Source organism: Odontesthes bonariensis, chromosome 19 (assembly GCF_027942865.1).
Source record: "Odontesthes bonariensis isolate fOdoBon6 chromosome 19, fOdoBon6.hap1, whole genome shotgun sequence".
NCBI lineage: Eukaryota > Metazoa > Chordata > Actinopteri > Atheriniformes > Atherinopsidae > Odontesthes > Odontesthes bonariensis.
In genome coordinates, this window is record NC_134524.1 from 6,879,292 (window position 1) to 6,888,319 (window position 9,028).

Below are 9,028 nucleotides of genomic sequence, written 5' to 3' on the forward strand. Positions count from 1 at the left end.
AAATTTAAGTCACCTTGTAACACGTGCTTGACTTATGACCCTACTTGGCTCTCTGTCGAGTTTGAACAGAGCAAGCAGGATGTTGTTACCCATACAGGAAACTTTTGCGTGGCCCCCACAGAAAGTCACACCCCACACCAACATTTGCACTTTAGGAAAATATTCCTCCTCTCTACAACTCTTTCCTACTTAGTGCTGTTCTGATGCATTAAGCCACATACTGAATACAGTCCCTGCTGCAATGCTTTTATTTTATGTAAAGCACTTTGAATTGTTTGTACATGAAATGTGCTATATAAATAAATTGATTTGATTTGTTGATAATAGCGTATCTGCTAGCTTGACAACCTCTTTGCATCTGTCTCTACGGCCATAAGCGGTAACTACACCCTAAAGTCAGCAGAAACATTGAAATGTGGGAAATCTTTATAAAATGAGGTTTTATGATGGAAGACAGCAGTCATATTAATATTTTAACAACACTGACATATTTAGTTAAGATTTTGAATGCTGGATTTTTACCACAGCTTACATTTCTCATCATTACTCAGTGAAGATAGATAAATAGATAAATAGATAGATAGATAGATAGATAGATAGATAGATAGATAGATAGATAGATAGATAGATAGATAGATAGATAGATAGATAGATAGATAGATAGATGAAACTTCTCGTAAAGATTGTTGTACTTTGTCAGTTTGAATGTTTTACTCAAAGCATTGTTGTCCCGTTGTGTCTGAAATGGAGTGAAATCTGTTCCAAAGTCATTTTGTTCATATGATGAAGGCAGCCAGCTGCAGTCTGCAGATTCAGTCTTTATGCTGTGAGCAGGGCGTATCTGCCCTCTAGTGGCCACAAATGGTATCTACAGAAAAGGTCAAGTTGGAGATGTTACAAATGACTAACACTTCCGGTGCTGCCTTTCAAAATAAAAATGTATTAACACACGTAATATAAAGCTAATTGATCTGATAACAGCGGAGACTTGTTTTATTTACTAGTGACTTAATGTAAATAAATACTGCTTAGATGTTTCCATGAACTGAACTGTCAGAATTAAAAAATGTCTTCGGAGAAGGCGAGCTGTCCTTGTGGATCTGAGCGGATCTGGAGTGTGGGACATGAGCTGAGGCAGGAAAAGGAAAACTAGATTCAACATTCATGTCTTCTAAATGAACTCCAAGTAAAAACAAAACAACCAACATCAAATATGTGAACTGGGAATATCTTATACACAAAAAACAGTCAATTTCTTAAGAAAAGTACGTGATTATATACATAAATATTGGATTTTAAAAAAGCGCTTACAATTATTTGGTAGGCTTTTATTTTTATTTCCTCACCGGAAGTCACAGAATAGATTTTAAAAGTCTGCTGATGGTTTACAAATCCCAGAACGGTTTAGGCCCAAAATACATCTGTGATATGTTGAGAGAATATAAACCCAGCAGAGCTCTAATAGTGTATCTATTAGCTTGACAACCTCTTTGTATCTGTCTCTATATGCTTCGCTCTGGCGGCCATAAGCGGTAACTACACCCTAAAGTCAGTAGGAACATTGAAATGTGGGAAATCTTTATAAAATGAGGTTTTATGATGGAAGAGAGCAGTCATATTAACATTTTAACAACACTGTCATATTTAGTTAAGATTATGAATGCTGGATTTTTACCACAGCTTACATTTCTCATCATTACTCTGTGAAGATAGATAGATAGATAGATAGATAGATAGATAGATAGATAGATAGATAGATAGATAGATAGATAGATAGATAGATAGATAGATAGATAGCACAAAAATATTCCCACAAATACAAATATGTTTTACACGTGCACAAACTATTTTTACAACTCCAAAACTTTCTGGGATATGGAAGCATATTAGGACAGACTTTTCAATCTTTTAGAAATACGTGAAAAGTGACCAAGCTGAAATTAATTAGTGACTCTGAGAAATAAGATTTAACTTTGTCAAAGCAAATATATAACAATAACCATAACTTTTGACGAGTTTCCCAGTACACTCACGGTTTAACCCTCCTGTTGTCTTGCGGGTCAAAAGTGACCCACTACCATGTTTAGCTGTAGAAAAAATACCTTAAAGGTCCCATGGCATGAAAATAAATGGAGGCTTTTATGTATTTTTATAGGCTTTAGTGGTCCCCTAATACTGTATCTGAGTTTTTTTCCCAAAAATTCTGCCTTGGTGCAGAATTACAGCCGGTCCCAAAAATTAGCTTTCCTTAGGATCCTCAGAATGAGCTGTTTAGGGTCTGCAGCTTTAAATCCAAAGCGGAGGGTGGGGGTGTGGCCTTACTTACGCCCGTGGTACCTTGCGCAAATGTTTTGTGAATCGCTATGGCACGTAGATGGCACGGCAGCCCTATGCCGTAAAACTAGCGAAACCTGTTGAAATGAGCTTACTTTGGCAATATGGCGAACTATTTACTGAACAACTCTCCTAACACAGTCAAACATCAAGCAAGTGCTACACAAGACACAGCAAAAAAGGCGTGCGTGAAGGGGAAAGCAGGAGTGAGGATTTTGACATTCTCATCTGATTGTTCTGGTTTGCAAAGATGCACGTAGCGCTAGCGCTGGAACCATGAATGAATCATTATCCTGATGAAATGCACTGAATTTGCGGATTCATTCTTCTTCAGGAAGCTTGAAGTAGGGGGTTTTGGTCTAAAATGAGCGAGCTAACCATCTCATGGGCATGCAAACACCTCCAACAGCCCAGTTGGCAGAGATAAGTGCTTGCAGATGCTATTAGCTGCATTGCTACCGATACAAACCCTTTCTTGTGATAACAAGCTATATAACTATACTGTACATACAGGAAAGCAACACAATAATAGAGCGTTAAATTACTTACTCTCGGGAATGAGATCCTTCCCCAAGTGAGAGACGAATGGAGCAGGAGATTAACAGGCGGATCGGTGCGGTGTCTGCAGTGGTCTCTGCACCGGCCCGTCGTGGTGAAGAAGGAGCTGAGCCAGAAGGCGAAGCTCTCGATTTACCAGTCAATCTATGTTCCTACCCTCACCTATGGTCACGAGCTGTGGGTAGTGACCGAGAGAATGAGATCACGAATACAAGCGGCCAAATGAGTTTCCTCCGCAGGGTGTCTGGGCTCTCCCTTATTGGGCTCGGTATTAGCCCAAGTTCTGGAAACATTCGTCGGTGAAATGTTTGGCGCACACAAACACAAATCTCTTCGGTTCTGTCGTCACTTTCCCAGAAAAAACTAAATCTGTCCACTGGCTCTTTAGAGGTTCTGATGCAGGAGCTCTAAACAGATTTTTTACATCCATGTACAGCGCAATGAGCTGGCCAAAGAGCTGTGGGCGGGGAAAGGCAGTTTTGGCATAGCCATATATGGGCTCTGGGAGGAAAAAACCTCCATGTCATAAGAGGCAGCTTTCCCGAACAGGCCATCTGCATGGTCATATTACCAAAGGCGGAGAATAATTTCCATTGCATGGTTTAGGTCTATCGTCATTTTTAGCCACTGGGGGACCGCAGGCAGGCTAGAGGAACTCATATTAATGTTAGACAACCTTAAAAAGTGAAAATTTCATGCCAATCGCTCCTTTAAAGTTAATCAGAACAAAAATCTCTCTTAGCGAGGATACGACCAAAATGGTTACTTGGAACTTTGACTATGGCTTGGAAAGGCAAGAATGAAGCACGTTTGACCAACAAATACGACACACTGGCACAAGACAAGGGGAGACGCTTATACACACTGGGTTAACAGGGAACAGGTGGAATCATTCACACGACAATCAGACTGGGACACGAGAGGAAGAGTTAGTATTTAAAAATAAAACAGGAAATGACAAGACATGACATGGAGACGACACTTGACCTCATCGCGGTGTGACATTTCCCTGCTTCTGGTTCAGATCAATGCATCATTAGCAGGCTTTTGCAAAGCTCAACAATCTTTTGAAGAGATGTATTTGGCCCTTGAGGACCAGATGTGGACATCCCTGTACTATGTGAACTCACCAGTGACGTTGAGTCGACATCTTCCAGAGCCGGAGCCATAATCAGTCTTCACTGCACACACATACAGACCAGAGTCCTCAGTCCTGAGTCTGGACACATTAAGTCTGAGTCGTCCTTCTCTGAGGGCGTCTTTGTCACTCTGGACTCGTCCTGCAAACCATTTATCCTGAGACTCTGACACCTCAGCACCTTCATAAACATGATACAGGAGTAAAATTTTGTCATCAGTTATCAGTTCACAGAAGATAAACAGGGAGCTCCAGGAGCTGTCAGGTTTGGTTGTGAACGTCCACTCCAGAGTGATGCTGTGCTTCTCCTCTGCCTGATAGGAGCTCTGTGGCACATTCACTACAAATGTTGCTGCTGAGGAGACAGAGAGGGACAGAGAGGAGCAGACACTCTGTAACATGTGGCAGCAATGATCTGCACTATCTAAGCAAACACAGAAGATGATCAAAGTGTTTGGACTTGATCAAGTGAAGATGGAAACTGACCACAGACACATGAAGTGAGGATGATGAGCAGCAGGATCCTGCAGATCATCTTCTCCCTGTGAGAGGAGACAGAGGTGAAGAGTCGCCTCATTTTACAAACACAAACACACAATCATCAACAGCTAGAAGCAGAGAAACACATACCCTCTCTTCTGTCTCTGATCCACCACAAGACAGGAGCTGACTGCAGGCTCAATGAGATCAACTGCTGCTCAGCAGGAAAGGTAGCAGCATGAGGGGGCGGAGCCAAACAGCTGGAATAAAGCAGGACAGCTTTCAGTAAGGCAGCCTTCAGTCTGTGCAGGAAGACCCACAAGACAAAAGATTATAAAGACTCCAGATCTTAGAGTCACTATTTGTAAGAACACATCTGGATTGTTCTGACATTATTTCCCATCACGCCTGGTGATTAACATCAATGAAGTCGACCAATAAGCAGCTTTTAGCCCCAGCTGCATATTTAAGAGCTGTTGTGTGTTGAGAAGACAGGAAGACAGAAAAAAACATGATATCCACTGAATGTAGCCAGTAACCTCATATTGCTACAGTACGACAATTCGAGCTTTGCGCCGTTTTATGTGAAAACACACAAAGAAAGTATAAAGTTGCTTCAGAAACACATTAAAGACGAAGAAACATCGAAGACATACGGTCATAATAAACATATTTAATAAATCTTTGTGAGTCCTGAACAGAGATGTATAGTAACGAAGTAGAACTATTTCACTACTCTACTTAAGTACTAATGCTGTATCTATCTCTACTGGAGTCAATGTTCCCTCTAAGCTGTGCGCCAGCGCAATCGCGCACTGCTCGCACATTCTCAGCGCACAAGAAAATCTATGCAGCGCATAAAATAAAATTCACCATAAACGTATTAATTAATATCTAATACCAGGCGTAGTGTTTTTCTGTAGCATTTTTCAATGTAACGCAATGAGTGACAGGTGTTCAGCCAATGATACGAGTTTACTTACGCTATGCAGCCAATCAGAGCATTGATAGTGCTTGCATATGTGCCCTGCCCATACGCGCCGTGCAGGTTAGCTAGCTAACAACAGTGCGGCGGAGGAGACGCAACCCCGCAGCGCCAGCGATACATCCACTCACCAAGCCAAAGTAAAAAAGAAATGCGGTTCTTTTAGGATGGAATGGCTGTCTGAGTATGTGCAAACAGAAGAACAAGCGGTGAAACTGGGTCAATTTTTTTTCTTTTTCGAGTGAGAAAGGTCTACTCTGCAAAACATGCAGGCTACAAGCATGACTCTCACATATAACATATAACATATAACATACTACACATCTCATGAACAACAAGATTTTTGTCTTTTTCTTTTTTAAGTGGGCCAAATCACTTGTATTAAAAGTAAACTAATGAAAATTGCTGCTGGGATTTGATTCTTTTAATAAGCCGTGTAACTTGCTATGATCCAAGGTGTTGAACAGGTGTGATACAGGTGTGTGGCCACAGCGTGCACATCTGATGCTGCTCACAGTGGTCCTCAGTGTGCTCAGGGAGCTGCTGTGTTTGCCCAGACACATGAAAAATTAGAGGGAACATTGACTGGAGTATTATTTTTTTCTCCTACTTCCACTTTTACTTCAGTACATATTTTCAATGAATTTAGTACTTTTACTCCGATACATTTTTTATGTGCTGCATCGTTACTCGTTATTATAAACATGTTAGGAATCATTCCAAACCCCACAGTCACTCTAGTTCAAGTTTATGGTTGCTATAACAACCGTTGCATCCAATTTTACTGTGGCGCAAAGTTATACATGACGTAGATCTAATGTGTGCAAACTGAAGGGTGAGAAGACCGCTCGTGCTGCTCTCTGCTCAGCCTCTTTCGCTCTGCTGCCTGCCTGCGTCCAGAGAAAGTGCTTTGTTTGAACCAAAGATGGAAGAACCAGAAACACCTTCAACTTCGAGTGATCGTGGTGGTGGCGGTGAGGAAGAAGACCACCCCTGGCCCTACTTACAGTCTCTGTTTTCATTCGCCGGAGTGAAAGACAATTCATACAAAATACTTTTACTTTCAGTACTTGAGTAGTCATTTTAAAAATAAACTACTTGCAATACTTAAGTACAAAACATGTTTAATACTTTAGTACTTCCACTTAAGTACGGTGCTTAAAGAGCACTTCTACTTCTACTCAAGTCACTTTTTTGATAGAGTACTTGTACTTCTACTCAAGTCTGAATCGTTAGTACTTTATACATGTATGGTCCTGAATGTGAGAAAGACTTATTTCTCTTCTCTCACCTGTTTGAGCCCCTCCTCTAAACTCTAAACTTTCCTCCCTGTTCTCCTCTCTCTCCTTATCCTGAACATGTTCCAGTATAACTGATTCTATGCAAATCACACAGTAAAAGTAACAACTTTACTTTTCCAAACACAGAATTATTGTCAGAACAGCAGCAACAAAGACTTTCTGTGTCAAACATCTGAACACATTACCTTCTCTCCTCTCCTTCTTCCTCTAGAACATGAAGCTGTTATTCAGGCAGCTCAGAAGTTTGGTTTGTCCGCAGCTTGCTGAATAAATAGTGGATATGACCCATCAGAGAAGATTTAGATCCATTAAGTTCTGCTGGAGCTGTGATGCTGTCTGTTGGACTAACTGAGGCTCTGATTTATATACAGAGAAACTGTCATTGTTCTCAGCGGAGGCGGATCAGTCAACCCCGCCCCATTGCTACTGAGTTATAACTGGTCTCTGAGTTAACCCAACTCGTGCTACAAAAAAGCAGTTTAATCAAGTTTCGTTGTCTGTAGTTCTGCTGTTTCGTGGTTTTGTCTCTGTTACAGATGAGGAACATGAAGTAAATGCTGCTAAAGGAAGAGGAACTGATTTGTTCTAACCAGCAGTTATTATTGTGTTATTATTCCCATGATGATGTTAAATCTCCTTGGGCTGTTTTGTTGCTCATATAGATGTTCCAGTAGTTAGCCATGAAGAACCACTACAGAACTAACACAGTTTATCCAGCTCAGAGTTTAAAGCAGCTGAGAACCAACTGTCTCTGTTTGTGCTGTTTTGTTGCTCATACAGACTCGTACATATGAACAGTATCCACAACATTTTATTCTGTCAGCTGGGAACACAAAATCCAAAACTCAAAGCAAATGAAGAGAAAACAGACAAAATGCAGCAGAACAACAGTTTGATGATGAGGGAAATGTTTTCTATTCCCATAAATCACCTTCATTTTGTGTCCTTTACAGCAGCTGCTGATCTCTCCCAACCTCAGAGACCGACTGAGAGTCCACAACCAGACAGCAGAAGATGGAGCATCCTCTATGCTGTAATGGGACTGACAGTAGGAGCAGCAGCAGTAGCTCTGCTGATTATACTCGTCTTGAGGCGACATTTCATTTAATCCCGTGATAAGACAGCAAACTTCAGTGTAGTTTTTTTATCAGAACCCTGAAGGTCCATGAAGCATCTTTTCCTGCACATCCAGACAGACCTCTGACCTTTTCACCTCTCAGACTGTCTTCATGAACTGAGACAAACAAACTGGATGAAAGACAGAGAGGACCAACATCTGAGTAGAGACTAAGAGGACTCTGTGGATTCTTCTTCTCTGATTCTATTAATACAATCACAGAAGAAGAAGAAAATGCTCCATTATCAGAGGCTGCTGCAGCTTAATAACTTCTAATCAGTCCAGCAGGGGGCAGTAATGCTCCTCACACAGCTGATGTGTTCACTGACATCAAACTGTGCAGGTTCACAGGAAGTGATGTTTTTCTTTCTAGTGACACAAACAGTGTTGCAGTTCTGCATCGATCCACAGTGATTCTGCAGCATTGGAGGCACTTTGTTGTCTGAAAACTGTCCAATTTCTGACCTTCAGTCTGTTCATAGAATGAGAGAAGTGCCCGTTCTCTGTCCCGCTCAGAATCACTAACATCCATCTTCACTTGGAGCGGTTTCCCAGATGCATGGTCCTTCAGTATTTGATGAATTAGAATAAAAAGAGTCTTAAACTAAATCCCAGCTCAGTCAAAATACTCAGTTTCAGTTCAAAATACTCAAAAGTAAAGTTTTCTAAAGTTCTGTGTCTGCTGTTAACAAACAATAGTACCAACAGCAAATGGACAATCTTAAGGCAGCCCGATGGCGGGGACACAAACCACCGTCAGCTTCTTTGTGATCAAACGTCTCACTGTCGATCACTGCTGGCGTTCCTGCACTTTGAACAGATGTTTCTCTCTCTATCATTTTCTACATCAGGGCCTACTTCTTCTCTGACTCCTGCATCGGTGTCCTCTCAGTGTGTGCAGCAGTCTAAAAGAAAAGCATTTTCCCATAGAAATATGAGTCTGTACCTATCATGTGTCATTAGGAGCTAAATTCCCATCACAGATCTCAGAGCAGTTTCATTTCAGAGAGGGGAACTTCCCTTTGACCAGCGATGCAGGAGATGACTGAACCGGAGACAAGCTGAGCTCTCCTAAAAACAACAAATGCTTTTTCATAATGGACTGAAAGTTGTCA